Here is a 13,716-nt window from a genome sequence, read left to right as displayed (position 1 = left end):
TGTTCAAATATACTGCGTAACAAAACGCCAAATTACTATTAACGATTATTCAGACGATAATCACCTCTGATGTGTGCTGACAGCATGTGTCCCTCACCCGTCCTCCTTCACAGGCATGATGTGTCAAACCCTGGCGCGGTCCTCAGCGTCTCACAACCGAACGTCACAAGGTCGAGTTCCCGGCAATTCTGCTCAAATCACTCATGGCTTAAATGCAGAACGCCATCTCATTATCTGCTTCAGCTGAAAGTCTTTAAGTCTGCACGTGAGCATCATCCACAGGTGCTGCAAGTTGTTAGGCCTGCACGTGAACATCCTCCACAGGTGCAGCCAATAGTTCTGATGAGGGTGAAGGACTCTTCCGCCAGCACCTTCTCCACAGAAAAAAACAGTTTGCATACCACCTGGAGAGCAAAGAAAAGAAAACAGCACCAAAATGTCCAGCCAAACCCCCCAACACACAACAAAAACAGCAAGAATGGTGACAAAAGTCAATTTTAGTTTCTACAGGCATGGGCACAATTTGGTGGGGGATAGGGGGGACATGTCCCCCCCACCTTTTCAACGGGGGAACGGAATATGGTATGTCATCCCCACCTTCTGACATATATGTGTGTACTTGAAACATGCTATGCCAGTCTTATGTGCAAACCATGTCAGTCTTATGTGCAAAACCATGTCGGAATAGTTTGTTTCTGCAAGTTTGTATTTTTAGCAGCAATGACTTGTTTACAACACCTGTTTCTTGTTTGTCACATTCTGAATTTTCTGGGACTGCATTTGCCCAGATTTGAAACCAAAAATAGTTGCCTCTAGGGACTAGTGTCTACACATAAGTATCAATGGACCATATGCTAATTTACTAAATTCTGACCTCAGAAAGCCCATCTGCAATTATTGCTTGATCTCCAAAATCAGTCTGTGCAAGCGAAATTAAGTTCATTATGAGTGTTGTCATTATTTACACCAGAATGTTAATAAAATCAATGCTGGCTATTCTCAGAATAAAGTACTTATATCCACAGTTTCAAATTGCATAAGTCAAATAGTGTCCACTTTATGGTCTTCTCAAAACATTATAATTACTGTTCTGGATGCTCAGAATGCATCTGAGCTTATCTAGAAACTGTTGGCTTCTGGGGGCCTAAAGTGGCCCCCAGACCTCCGGCCTATGGGCTTTGGCCCTGCAGGCCTCACACTTTGTCCCCCCAATTTCTAGTTCTAAATTGCGCCCTTGTCTACAGGAGTCAAAAAGTTGCATCAATTTTGCTAAAAAGTGGTGCAAATTATGGGTTGAGCTAATAGAATTAATAAATGGTTTCGATTGTGTTGAATGTTTGGTCTCCAACATAAAAGTTAAACAATGTCAATGTCCATTGGATTGTATGACATGTGTCATATGTTACCCCGTAACATGATAACTAAGCATGACACTTGATGCAAACTATTCCTTTTTAAAACCATATTAACCAATAATTTGCATCACTTTTTACCTAAATTGAAACACTTTTAACTTTTGACCACTGTATAAGCTGAAATTGACCTTTGTCACCATTCTTTTATTTTGTTTGGTGACTCAATAACTTCTGATTTTGGCTTGTTGTCATCTCACTTTAAATCTGCTGTGAAAACCTTGGAGTAATATTTGATGGTACTTTAAGATTTGATAAACAGATTGACATTGTGGTTAGAACAAGTTTTTATCAACAGCGTCTTAACCAAAGTGAAGCCTTTTTTAAATTGCATAGACCTTGAGAAAACTATTCATGCTTTTATAAGCTTAAAATAGACTATTGTAATGCACTTTATTTTGGAGTTTCCCAGCACTATCTCAGTCATCTTCAACTGGTGCAAAATGCAGCAGCCCGTTTTTTAAACAAATACATCGCATTGTCAGCACATCACACAGGTGCTTTATTCTTTGCATTGGCTTCCTGTTTATTTTAGAGTTGATTTTAAAATTTTACTGTTTCTTTTTAAAGCCCTAAACAGCCTTGCCCCTTAGTATCTGTCCGAACTTCTGAATGTTCACAACTCAGACCGAGTTTTGAGGTCCACCAATCAGCTGCTACTGAAAGTCCCCAGAACCAAGTCCAAGCACTGGGGGGACCGGGCCTTCTCTGTTTCTGGGCCCAGACTCTGGAATAAACTGCCCCCTGGTATGCGTTCTATAACTGATGTTGGTCTTTTTAAGTCAAGGCTCAAAACTTATTTATTCAGGTTGGCTCTTAACACTGAGTAGCACGCTGACACTTTACCTTCTATTGTGTTTTCTTGTTCTTCTTGTTATAAAGGGCTCTATAAATAAACATTGATTGATTGATTCTTGCTGTTTTTGCCGCATAACTCCATAACATTCATTTACAGATAGTCCAAACTATACCTTTTTGGAATCTTTGGAATCAGACAAATAATGTGATATAGTTTTCAATGTGATTGGAGTATCTTTTAATTTTGACCCCTGTGTAATTGTTCAATTGACCCCTACATGGCTGCTTACTGAAAAGTCAAGTGGCCAATCACTTTTTTCAAAAGAGTAAAGTCAAATGAGTACTTGTGCCGAATTTGGTGCTTGTATCACCATTTGCAGGATTCCTCTGTAAATATTCTGTTATCTGCTGCACTAACAGGCAGGCTCGGTACAACAGAGAGGAAAAATGTTAATTATGATGGCATTACAGTTACAGTAAATGGAATTAGAATTTAATGCATATTCATTATTATGTAACGGCTGAGTCGATCCTTGTCATTTGATTGGTGGTTTGTATGTCACATGATATTGATCATTCAGCCCATTTGCCATTATGCTCCATTTAGCGTGCAAATTTGGTTCCATTTAGTGTGCAAATTTGGTTCCATATGATTTGTACCATAGCACTGCGCACGCACATGAGGGCCCCATCACACATAACACAAAAGATGTAGAAACCGGAAGACAATCCGCAAACCAAGAACGAAATGGAGAACCATGAAACATTACACCTGCTGTCGGGAGGAACGCACGATCGCACAGGCATGCACGGTACACGCTCGTGCGCGTGCATGAACACAGTGCAAGCAATTGGAGCATGTTGAACCACATTCTCCAACTGCGCAAGTTAAAAGTTCAAGTAGAAAATCTGCCTAAAGTCTGTTTCTATGACAGTCCATCCAATATCCAATTTCCCTCCACCCATACCTCTCTGTGTCTCTCTGTAGGACCACACACGAGTAGTCAGCCCCATCATCGATGTCATCAGCCTGGATAACTTTGCCTACTTGGCTGCCTCTGCTGATTTAAGAGGAGGTCAGGACACAAGAAATAAATCTCGCACAGCAACAGCTGCAGTTGATTGAATCCTGTTTCTCCAACCAATCACAGCAATTCAGAAGACATTTGTCTCTGTCTGTCTTCCTGTCTGCCTGTCTCAGGATTTGATTGGAGTCTCCACTTCAAATGGGAACAAATTCCACTGGAGCAGAAAATGGCAAGAAGTGACCCCACCCAGCCAATCAGGTCTGTCTAATAAGTGCATCTGTGTATTTATTTCTCTGTTGTGACAACTAATACATCCTGACAAATAACTGTTTGGATTAGGAAAGTTGACTTAGTCTCACATTTACAGTATTACCTCAGTCAAGGAGGTTATGTTTTCAGTCGCGTCCATTTGTTTGTTTGTTGGTTGGATTTTTAGCAGGATTACTCAAAAAATCCTCAACAGATTTCAATGAAATTTTTACCAGGGGTGTATCTTGGCCTAACTTAGAAGTCATTAAATTTTGTTAATGATCCGGAACATGATCCGGATCCAGTAATTTTTTAAGGATTCTTTATCATTGCAGGATTGGGCCAATTTCAACATTTTTGCATCTAACTTCATGAAGACGGGTCACAAAGGCTGAACAAAAATTAAGTTACGACACAACAATAATTTAGCATTTGTTTCTCCTCATTGAATAAACGTATTAGAAAATAAAAAATCTTGTGTAGTTCATGCAGTTTCTCTTTATGATTACATTTGCTGAAGATCTAAGGGTTTAACCCTCTGGGGCGACGCCGTTGTATACAACGGCTGAGACCAAACTTTACTAAATTATAAATAACCTTTTAATGATATGAGATAGAAACTTACTCTTTTTTTTTTACTTAAGTTAACTCTGTGGACTTTCGAGCCACCGTCCACCATCTTTGTACTCCTCATAGAAGCTATGTGATGATGTGAGCAATGTGAGTGTCCAATCGGAATTGGTTCACCGTCACATGGTTTTCCAAAATCCAATCGTAGGCCAGATTCACCTCACGTGACACACCAAAGATTGTTTTTAGGAGTGATGTGTTACTAGTTTATTATAGTTTGCTGTGTGTTTTTGTGAATAAATGTGTGTGGAAAATTATTTTTCCGCTTTACTTTTTCCTTTCTTATTTCTGATTATAAACCTTTATTATACTTATAAAACACAACTATAGCATATATATTTTGAAAGTACAGGTTGTCCTGAAAAAAAGAGACATAAAACTTGATTGTGGGATGCAGGGAGAGCTGTTAACAGCAATAATAAAACATTTATGCCAGGCGCGTAAACTGTCCAAAAAATGCCCTCATACCCCAGAGGGTTAACCACTGAATCTGAAACATGATGGTAGATGCGTGAAACGACGTGGAATAAGTCTCTTTGCCAAAGGGTATTCCATGTGACGTCAGTGACCCTATGGCCTTGGCGGAGGTTTGCGCTCTCCGAGTGCTTCTAGTTAAAAATTGAAATCGTGTGAAGCAAATCAAAGTCTTTTTGATTTGTTTCTCACAGGAATATGTTTTGTTTCATAGCATCTTTTGTGTTGAAATAAACAATAATGATGTTAGTTTCATTGTTGTTCTAAGCTAAATGAGGATTTAAAAATTTAATCTTCAGAGTGATAAAAGGTTTTAAAATACTCCTAGATACTCTTGAAATGTATTATTGTGAATCCAGACAGAATTTGACAATTAAGAAGATGCTAAGTATTTGCCGAATACTTAACGATCACCTGTCTGTCTTGTGCATTCTGCAGGACACCTGTCATTGCTGGTGGAATCTTTGTTATGGACAAGAGTTGGTTCACCCACCTGGGCCAGTACGACACCCACATGGACATCTGGGGAGGAGAAAACTTTGGTGAATGCAGTGATATATTCTTTTTACTTTTGAAGGGATTTATTATTATAATATCCACAGATCTGTTAAAAAGTAGTTTTTTGTTCTTTTTAGTGGGGTGGGGGGCATCTTTGAATGCATCAACCAAAATTCACTGTATTTATTAAAGACACTTGCTTTCAAGCATAATTATTGCATGTAGGGATGCAAAGCCGTCAGCATCCTCTTTCATGTCAAACCAGCTACATGATACCTACATGTTGCATCCTTTTCTATTAATTTCCTATAAGTGCCCTAGTTTGACAAATTAAACACTTTATCCTGCCCATGGCAACCGGCAGCAATAAGATTTTGAGTTTATTCAATGTAAAAAGATGTTAAATAAACTGAAAACATCTGTGCAGACTTTTCCATTGAGTTACGATTTCTGAACTTTTGTTTTAACAGTGTAGTGAAATCAAGTAACTGGGCAGCATCATGTTGCTATCCAAGGAACACAATTTAGCAAAATATCGTCATATTTCTAAAATTGTTCCACTCTTCCATCTTGACAAACTTTGAGCTAAAGCATGGGAAAGTATCAGGAAACAAACACACACACACACACCCATTAACCAAGCGTGGCTAAGTGTAAATCGTCACTAATCTAATGCTACAGGAAGCGTGTGCCATCAAAAAAACCTTGATGTTGATGTCACAGTACATACTGGGTCGAGTTTTTGTATATGCGATAGGGAGAATTGCTCACAAACAAGCTAGCAGGCCTCGCATGGAGAGTTGGTGTGTAGTGGGGAGGCTAGGTTAGCCTGCTCCTTTACACATTAATTTAACAGTTTTGTGAAACACATGCATTTTTGCTGTCTTCTATTGCCTTACAACTAAGTGCAATATTATTTTGTTATTGTATTTTTGTAGGATGAAGCTTTAATGAAAAAGAAAAACCCCACATATAACTATATGGCAGTGGCCTCCATTTTAGCCCTTTACACCCCTGTCAGACCTTGACGATTAAGTCAGCGTATCCCGACTGTATTAAATACGCTGGCGTACATCTAAGAAGTTATGGATACGTTTTGTATAAGTTAAGAGCACATTGAAGCACACTGGTATACGTTGTAATATGGCAATTACATCGAAAAATTTTGGGCATGCACAATATTTTTGACATATGACAGAGTATGGCTCATATGTCACGAAGTTGTATGTAAGTTATGCGATTGTTAACACACGAAATCGAAATACATCCATTGATGCTGTCCATTGATTGGCTGAACAATTGAAAGCTCCAGTCCTCATGCGAACAGTTCAAATTGTTTCAAATATTAAAACCATCCATAAACGAAGTAAATATAAAGTCTTAATCTTGCTTGTTTCAGTCCGATTCATCATCACATCCTGACAAAAAAAACTTATCCACATAAAGCATCCTGATTTTGGAAAACAACATCAGAAAATACTTTAGTTTCTTGTCATGGCTGGAGAAACGTAGCATTTTAAAAGAACTCCTTCTGTGTTTTGTTTGCTCTCTGTGCATTTTTTCAGCCTGAACCAGAGAACGCCGGCTCTTTGAGTACAAGAAGAAAATTTACTTATTTTAAAAGTTGAAAGAGTCACAGTGCCTCATTCATTCATGTTAACATTTACCACAGGCATTCCGCTGTTCTCCTTGAATTGCTGGCTGTCTGAGTGGTGTCCAAAAAATGAGGTGGGCTTCATAGATAATTGGCAAAGCTTCTGGGGAAAACCTGGTCTTGTTAGGAGAGACGGCATCCATCCCACTTTGGATGGAGCAGCTCTCATTTCTAGAAATCTGGCCAATTTTCTTAAATCCTCCAAACCGTGACTATCCAGGGTTGGGACCAGGAAGCAGAGTTGTAGTCTTACACACCTCTCTGCAGCTTCTCTCCCCCTGCCATCCCCTCATTACCCCATCCCCGTAGAGACGGTGCCTGCTCCCAGACCACCAACAACCAGCAAAAATCTATTTAAGCATAAAAATTCAAAAAGAAAAAATAATATAGCACCTTCAACTGCACCACAGACTAAAACAGTTAAATGTGGTCTATTAAACATTAGGTCTCTCTCTTCTAATCCCTGTTGGTAAATGATATAATAATTGATCAACATATTGATTTATTCTGCCTAACAGAAACCTGGTTACAGCAGGATGAATATGTTAGTTTAAATGAGTCAACACCCCCGAGTCACACTAACTGTCAGAATGCTCGTAGCACGGGCCGAGGAGGAGGATTAGCAGCAATCTTCCATTCCAGCTTATTAATTAATCAAAAACCCAGACAGAGCTTTAATTCATTTGAAAGCTTGTCTCTTAGTCTTGTCCATCCAAATTGGAAGTCCCAAAAACCAGTTTTATTTGTTATTATCTATCGTCCACCTGGTCGTTACTGTGAGTTTCTCTGTGAATTTTCAGATCTTTTGTCTGACTTAGTGCTTAGCTCAGATAAGATAATTATAGTGGGCGATTTTAACATCCACACAGATGCTGAGAATGACAGCCTCAACACTGCATTTAATCTATTATTAGACTCTATTGGCTTTGCTCAAAAAGTAAATGAGTCCACCCACCACTTTAATCATATCTTAGATCTTGTTCTGACTTATGGTATGGAAATAGAAGACTTAACAGTATTCCCTGAAAACTCCCTTCTGTCTGATCATTTCTTAAAAACATTTACATTTACTCTGATGGACTACCCAGCAGTGGGGAATAAGTTTCATTACACTAGAAGTCTTTCAGAAAGCGCTGTAACTAGGTTTAAGGATATGATTCCTTCTTTATGTTCTCTAATGCCATATACCAACACAGTGCAGAGTAGCTACCTAAACTCTGTAAGGGAGATAGAGTATCTCGTCAATAGTTTTACATCCTCATTGAAGACAACTTTGGATGCTGTAGCTCCTCTGAAAAAGAGAGCTTTAAATCAGAAGTGCCTGACTCCGTGGTATAACTCAGAAACTCGCAGCTTAAAGCAGATAACCCGTAAGTTGGAGAGGAAATGGCGTCTCACTAATTTAGAAGATCTTCACTTAGCCTGGAAAAAGAGTCTGTTGCTCTATAAAAAAAGCCCTCCGTAAAGCTAGGACATCTTTCTACTCATCACTAATTGAAGAAAATAAGAACAACCCCAGGTTTCTTTTCAGCACTGTAGCCAGGCTGACAAAGAGTCAGAGCTCTATTGAGCTGAGTATTCCATTAACTTTAACTAGTAATGACTTCATGACTTTCTTTGCTAACAAAATTTTAACTATTAGAGAAAAAATTACTCATAACCATCCCAAAGACGTATCGTTATCTTTGGCTGCTTTCAGTGATGCCGGTATTTGGTTAGACTCTTTCTCTCCGATTGTTCTGTCTGAGTTATTTTCATTAGTTACTTCATCCAAACCATCAACATGTTTATTAGACCCCATTCCTACCAGGCTGCTCAAGGAAGCCCTACCATTATTTAATGCTTCGATCTTAAATATGATCAATCTATCTTTGTTAGTTGGCTATGTACCACAGGCTTTTAAGGTGGCAGTAATTAAACCATTACTTAAAAAGCCATCACTTGACCCAGCTATCTTAGCTAATTATAGGCCAATCTCCAACCTTCCTTTTCTCTCAAAAATTCTTGAAAGGGTAGTTGTAAAACAGCTAACTGATCATCTGCAGAGGAATGGTCTATTTGAAGAGTTTCAGTCAGGTTTTAGAATTCATCATAGTACAGAAACAGCATTAGTGAAGGTTACAAATGATCTTCTTATGGCCTCGGACAGTGGACTCGTCTCTGTGCTTGTTCTGTTGGACCTCAGTGCTGCTTTTGATACTGTTGACCATAAAATTTTATTACAGAGATTAGAGCATGCCATAGGTATTAAAGGCACTGCGCTGCGGTGGTTTGAATCATATTTGTCTAATAGATTACAATTTGTTCATGTAACTGGGGAATCTTCTTCACAGACTAAAGTTAATTATGGAGTTCCACAAGGTTCTGTGCTAGGACCAATTTTATTCACTTTATACATGCTTCCCTTAGGCAGTATTATTAGACGGTATTGCTTAAATTTTCATTGTTACGCAGATGATACCCAGCTTTATCTATCCATGAAGCCAGAGGACACACACCAATTAGCTAAACTGCAGGATTGTCTTACAGACATAAAGACATGGATGACCTCTAATTTCCTGCTTTTAAACTCAGATAAAACTGAAGTTATTGTACTTGGCCCCACAAATCTTAGAAACATGGTGTCTAACCAGATCCTTACTCTGGATGGCATTACCCTGACCTCTAGTAATACTGTGAGAAATCTTGGAGTCATTTTTGATCAGGATATGTCATTCAAAGCGCATATTAAACAAATATGTAGGACTGCTTTTTTGCATTTACGCAATATCTCTAAAATCAGAAAGGTCTTGTCTCAGAGTGATGCTGAAAAACTAATTCATGCATTTATTTCCTCTAGGCTGGACTATTGTATTCATTATTATCAGGTTGTCCTAAAAGTTCCCTAAAAAGCCTTCAGTTAATTCAAAATGCTGCAGCTAGAGTACTGACGGGGACTAGAAGGAGAGAGCATATCTCACCCATATTGGCCTCTCTTCATTGGCTTCCTGTTAATTCTAGAATAGAATTTAAAATTCTTCTTCTTACTTATAAGGTTTTGAATAATCAGGTCCCATCTTATCTTAGGGACCTCGTAGTACCATATCACCCCAATAGAGCGCTTCGCTCTCAGACTGCAGGCTTACTTGTAGTTCCTAGGGTTTGTAAGAGTAGAATGGGAGGCAGAGCCTTCAGCTTTCAGGCTCCTCTCCTGTGGAACCAGCTCCCAATTCAGATCAGGGAGACAGACACCCTCTCTACTTTTAAGATTAGGCTTAAAACTTTCCTTTTTGCTAAAGCTTATAGTTAGGGCTGGATCAGGTGACCCTGAACCATCCCTTAGTTATGCTGCTATAGACGTAGACTGCTGGGGGGTTCCCATGATGCACTGTTTCTTTCTCTTTTTGCTCTGTATGCACCACTCTGCATTTAATCATTAGTGATCGATCTCTGCTCCCCTCCACAGCATGTCTTTTTCCTGGTTCTCTCCCTCAGCCCCAACCAGTCCCAGCAGAAGACTGCCCCTCCCTGAGCCTGGTTCTGCTGGAGGTTTCTTCCTGTTAAAAGGGAGTTTTTCCTTCCCACTGTAGCCAAGTGCTTGCTCACAGGGGGTCGTTTTGACCGTTGGGGTTTTACATAATTATTGTATGGCCTTGCCTTACAATATAAAGCGCCTTGGGGCAACTGTTTGTTGTGATTTGGCGCTATATAAAAAAAATTGATTGATTGATTGATTGATTCTGCACGCGATGAAAATAAATCCCATGATCCACCAAGACAAAAATTAAATTAAATTAAAAAATATTAAATTACTTTTTTTGGCCTCTAGCAGCCAATCTGCTCTATGTAAGCCTGATGCTGTCAGATCTCAGAGGCTAAGCAGTGTGGGGCCTGGTTAGTACTTGGTTGGGGGACCTCTTCAGAACACCAGGGGCTGTGTGTGTTTCTCCAGGTAAAACTGTAGTTGCGTCAGGATGGGCATCTGGCGTAAAACTTGTGCCAAATACGAATGTGGATCTGGCTATATCCGCTGAGGCGACCCCAAACAAATGGGAGCAGCTGAATGGACAACAACGACAACTTTTTTGGCCTCTGTATGGAGGGGAAAGGCCACGTGACACCATACGCATACTCAGTGATGTGCTCATCAATATTTACGTGTTCCGCCTGCCAGACAAAAGGGTTCTGCCAGCAGTTGTAATGCAAACTAAGCCAGACTTAACCGTTGCGACCCCTACCATACCGTGCTGTACCGACCCAGACTGCTTGGTGGAAACGGGGCTGTCAGCAGTTGGCTAAATCGTCAAGGTGTGACAGCTGCATAACTTATTCAACTTATCCAGCGTATTCGGCGCATTTTTCATACGTCGGCATACTCTGGGTAAAACGTCAAGGTGTGACAGGGCCCTTACCTTTGTCTTCTTGAAGGTCAGCACAAGCAGAGAAATGTTTGATTTTTGAAATAGCAAAAACTATTAAGAAAAGTTGTTTTGAGTTACTTTTAATAGATATACAGGGTGTACACAAAAACACTAATTGGTTTCAAATATTTATAATATCAAACGTTACTGAACAATTTTACAATTTTGAAGAAGAAGAAGAAGAATCTGCAAAAGAGAAAAAAACTTGAGTTACTGCAACTGTAGATACCAAAATAAATAAAACTCACTGAATTTGATCAGTTAAATTGCCTTCTCTGGTCACTGTGAAATTATTTCCAGTACGTAATGTGCTGCCGCCCACAGGCAGTCAGACTGGGCACACATCTATCCTCCAGTCTGTCAGCACCGGCGCACCACAAGGCTGCGTGCTAAGTCTGCTGCTTTATTCCATCTATACATATGACTGTATTCCCACCCATCCTTCAAATACAATCATAAAATTTGCAGATGACACTACTGTGGTGGGACAGATCTTCAACGGCAATGAGGTAGCCTACAGAGATGAAGTTGGAAGGCTAGCTGAATGGTGCACAGAAAATAATTTGACCCTGAATGTCAAGAAAAAGAGATCATAGTTGACTTCAGCAGGCATAAGGATGACCCCTCCCCTTTAACCATTAAAGGTGAGGTAGTAGAGAGGGTCTCTTGTTTTAAGTTTCTGGGCACCTGGATCACTGAGGATCTTAAATGGGAAGTAAACACATCTGTTGTAGTCAAAAAGGCGCACCAGAGGCTTTATTTTTTATGAACACTTAAGAAGAACAACCTGTCGGCTGAGCTGCTCAAGGCCTTTTATCACTGCTACATCGAGAGTGTTTTAACCTATTGCATTACAGCATGGTTTGCAAACTGCTCTGAAAACAACAAGAAATCCATCAGACAAGTCATAAGAACGGCAGAAAAGATCACTGGTCTCCCTCTGCCCTCATTGGATGATATATTTAGGACTCGCTGCCTCCACCGAGCAAGCAGTATTCTGCAGGACGGAACACACCCCTCACACCACCTTTTTTCCTTGCTCCCATCCGGCAGGCATTATCGGACCTTCAAAGCCCACACCACAAGGCTAAAGAACAGCTTCTTTCCTAGAGCTAATACAGAACTAAACAGACATGCCCAAGCTCTAGTCAGAATAATTGCATTGTTCTAATTAGAACAAGGGGGGGACATGTGCAATATTTGTTTTAACTGTTTTTAACCTTTAGGTATATTTCATTTCATTTCATTTATTTAGCACACAATCAAGTCACAAATTACAAAAAATAAATAAAAAAAATATACAAACATATATATATGTAAACAAAATACAGTGTGAGAATACATGTGCAGGGGAGAGGTAGAAGCCAAGGGTTTATCGAAGACCTCTCCCAACAAAAACAAAAATGGCACAACAATAGACAAAACAATTATATCAGTTCATAATATGTAAAAGATGTAATCAATCAAAACCAAGCAGTAAATTAACATTATAAATACTCATGTAGGAGCTTTAATTTTAATCGACTTTTGTATCTGTTTAAGGTGATGGTTGGATTTAAAAGATGTACTGTATTATTCCAAGATTTGACACCATGAAATCTGATGTGACGCTGATAACGAGTTGTTTTATGCGAAAATAAATGCAAATATGAAGTCTGCCTTGTTGGATAATTATGAATTTGATGGTTATGCAGAAAATAATATTTAATAAAAAAAAGGCCAGCTAGTATCATGAAGTGCTCTAAAGACAAATATACAAGTCATGAAAATATTTATATGATAGATATTTAAGAGCTGCAATTTGAAAAACAAAGTTGCACTTGAAGCACAAGGTTTCAAAAAAGAAGCTACACGAACGATTTTTTTTTCTGCAAAAGAAAGATTTTTTTATATAAGTTGCAATTTATTATTATTGTTATTATTATTATTATTATTATTAGCTATTTAAGGGTTTTTATTAAAGTTGGGAATTTTTTATTGATGTTTTAGAGGGATATGTGCAATATGGGACATGTGCAGTATGGGATAAGTGCAATATGACAATGTGGGATCAGTGCAATACAAGTTATGTTTGTCTCTGAGCTTGCCCCCCCCCCCCCCCCCCCCCCAATCTACTGATATTTTTAATATTTATTGAAGTATGTGTGTGGGTAAGTTATGTGTGAGGGTGGGCATTGTTTTTGAGGATGCATAAGCAAATTTCGTTGTGCTGATTGCTGTGCAATGACAATAAAGGTGATTCTGATTCTGATTCTGCTACACAGCGTCTACTTTAAATGGTAAATGGTATTTCTCAAGCTAGCATTTAATATTACTGTTGGGCTTGTTGATCTTTTGATGTTGCTAATCACAGGGAAAGTCAGTCATGAGTTGGTGACTGAGTGGGTCTGCAACATTTCCATCAGTAACTCCACAAAAAAAAAAAAAAAAAAAAACTCCTGCATATTCAGCTTTGAAATCTTGAATTCTGATAGCTACAGGTGAGGACCAGTGAGCCTGCCCCTTTGGACCATGTTGGCATCTTTTAGCATGGCAGTTTGCAGTTATTTTTTATGCTAGGTAACAGTGCGTAT

General features: G+C 39.1%; 1 protein-coding gene and 1 long non-coding RNA gene across 2 annotated transcripts in view; both read left to right on the top strand.

Moving 5' to 3' along the window:
* The window catches only part of galnt16 (UDP-N-acetyl-alpha-D-galactosamine:polypeptide N-acetylgalactosaminyltransferase 16), a 160,923-nt gene that overhangs the window by 127,624 nt on the left and 19,583 nt on the right, over positions 1–13,716 (top strand). The gene's annotated exons all lie outside the window — the stretch shown is intronic.
* LOC117531790 lies at positions 3,090–3,497 on the top strand. The gene is made up of 2 exons (XR_004566735.1): positions 3,090–3,286; positions 3,412–3,497. It is a non-coding gene; the product is annotated as an uncharacterized LOC117531790 (long non-coding RNA).

The sequence above is a fragment of the Thalassophryne amazonica genome, chromosome 19 (assembly GCF_902500255.1).
Source record: "Thalassophryne amazonica chromosome 19, fThaAma1.1, whole genome shotgun sequence".
NCBI lineage: Eukaryota > Metazoa > Chordata > Actinopteri > Batrachoidiformes > Batrachoididae > Thalassophryne > Thalassophryne amazonica.
Note: the sequence above shows the minus strand (reverse complement) of the source record. Positions and strands in the feature narration are given on the sequence as shown.